The sequence below is a fragment of the Bison bison genome, unplaced genomic scaffold, assembly GCF_000754665.1.
Source record: "Bison bison bison isolate TAMUID 2011002044 unplaced genomic scaffold, Bison_UMD1.0 scf7180017864223, whole genome shotgun sequence".
Classification (NCBI taxonomy): domain Eukaryota; kingdom Metazoa; phylum Chordata; class Mammalia; order Artiodactyla; family Bovidae; genus Bison; species Bison bison.
This window is the reverse complement of record NW_011494795.1, coordinates 499,616-501,531: the sequence shown is the minus strand read 5'-3', so window position 1 is coordinate 501,531 and position 1,916 is coordinate 499,616. Positions and strand designations below refer to the sequence as shown.

The 1,916-nt window shown below is 57.1% G+C and overlaps 1 protein-coding gene and 1 long non-coding RNA gene across 2 annotated transcripts in view; both read left to right on the top strand.

The window, feature by feature from the left end:
* ARPC1B (actin related protein 2/3 complex, subunit 1B, 41kDa) overlaps positions 1 to 1,916 on the top strand; it is an 8,520-nt gene that overhangs the window by 6,014 nt on the left and 590 nt on the right. The gene's annotated exons all lie outside the window — the stretch shown is intronic.
* On the top strand, positions 441 to 1,165 carry LOC104992750. Its single transcript, XR_825740.1, has 2 exons — positions 441 to 551; positions 854 to 1,165. It is a non-coding gene; the product is annotated as an uncharacterized LOC104992750 (long non-coding RNA).

Here is a 1,916-nt window from a genome sequence, read left to right as displayed (position 1 = left end):
GGTCTCTTCGAAGAGCTAGGTGGGATCGGAGCGAGAGACCCTGAATCCTGCCAGCCGTGGGTGTCCGACCCGTGGCAGATGAGAGAGCACGGCCAGGCCTTGACCCTTGTCTGTTAAGCCCTCCTGTGGCCGCCGGGTCCCATGTCTTCAGACCAGACCGCTTTGCCTGCCTTCCAAGGCTCTCTGGAACTAGCCCCGCCTCCTCCCAGCCCCACCTTTGGCTGCTTCTCATCAACAACACCGTGTTGTCACTGACTCCCTGGGCGCACGTCCCCTGCCCACGCCGCCCTGTGTCCCTTGCACACAGGCTGCTGCTTGCCCCTAGAGCAGACTCGGGAGCCCTGTCCTCTGTGATCCTTCCCAGCTGGGCGCACACACCTCACAGAAGCGGGCTCCCCCAGCAGTCGGGGGGCTCCTGGAGGGCAGGGTGGGATCTGTAAAGCCCTCCTTCTCTTTGCAGCCAGATCTCGGTGCTGAGTGGGGGAAAGGCCAAGTGCTCGCAGTTTTGCACCACCGGCATGGACGGCGGCATGAGCATCTGGGACGTGAAGGTGAGGCCTGCCCTCCACCCCTGCCTCCCCCCAGGTCCCCGGGGCGGGCCCCCTACCCCCCACCTTCTCCCTGGCAGCCACCTGGACACTCCAGCCCTTCGTCCCTGCAGAAGGGCCCCTCAGTGGAGTGAGGACCCCTTGGCACCCTCTGCAGCACCTTCCTTCAGGGCTGGGATTCAAACCCAGATCGCCTGACCCCAAAGGCCAGGTTCTGTGTCTGGCACCAGGTCCCTGCGGGTGGTGGTGGGGTGTCTACAGGACAGCTGAGAACCAACCTGTCTGTCCTGCTTGTCTCCTCCCAGAGCCTGGAGTCTGCCCTGAAGGACCTCAAGATTGTATGACCTGCGAGCAGTGTGCTGTCCTTGGCCCAGGCTGAAGAAGCGGGTCGGGAAGGCTGAGGCCGCTTTGCTGAGTTTCTAGGGTACCGGGTGGGGTCCCCACCGGGGCTGTTCCCGCAGGAGGGGAGGGACGGGAGGCTGCTTCTTGGCTCTGGAAGGAACGATTGTCTTTTTCTTGAAGAAATGCTTTAATTGTAAAAACTGTTCTCAAAGCACTCGTGGTCATGAACTGCTTCAGAACATGAAGGTAATAAAAACGCAACTGTAGACACAAGACACGCTGGCCTGTGTGTCTGGAGGAGGGGTCAGTCTGGGCAGGGCACTGGTAGCTTCCTGCCGTTTGCCAGCACAGCTGATCTTCACACAGAGGCGGCTCCCCTGTGGTTGCTTCCCGCCGCAGTCCAGCTTGGGAGCTGCCAGGGTCACTCACTCAGCAGTCAGATGCCAAGAGTGGTGACTGTACACTCTGGGCTGGTTCTGGGCTTTAAAGGAAATTACTGTTTCTCTATTTGATGTTTGAGGTTGGTTTCTAATAACTGCTCATTTTTTTAGGACCAATTTTACTGGGTTTTTTAAATCACATGGTTTTTAGTCTAGGTAATGCGTTACATCAATAGATCTTCTAATGATGAACTAGGCCCACATTTACAGGAAAAATGGTACCTAAAGGTGGCTTCTCTCCCACTGTCCTGGGGCCTCTCTGTTCTCAGAATAACCTCTGGAGTTGGAGGACACCCACGGATTTTTTAAATCAGGAAATAAAAATCAGGCGATATGGTTCCCCATGTGCCTGTGTGATCAGCCGCATCTGACTCTGTGACCCCATGGATGGTAACCCTGTCCATGGACGGCTCCTCTGTCCATGGGATGTTTCAGGCAAGAGGACTGAATGCGGCTGCTATTTCCTTCTCCAGAGGCCCTTCCCACCCAGCAATCAGACCTGCATCTCTGGCATCTCCCACCTTGGCAACCAGGTTCTTTACCACTGCACCACCTGGGAAGCCCCCCAGCTCCCCATTATTCTTGA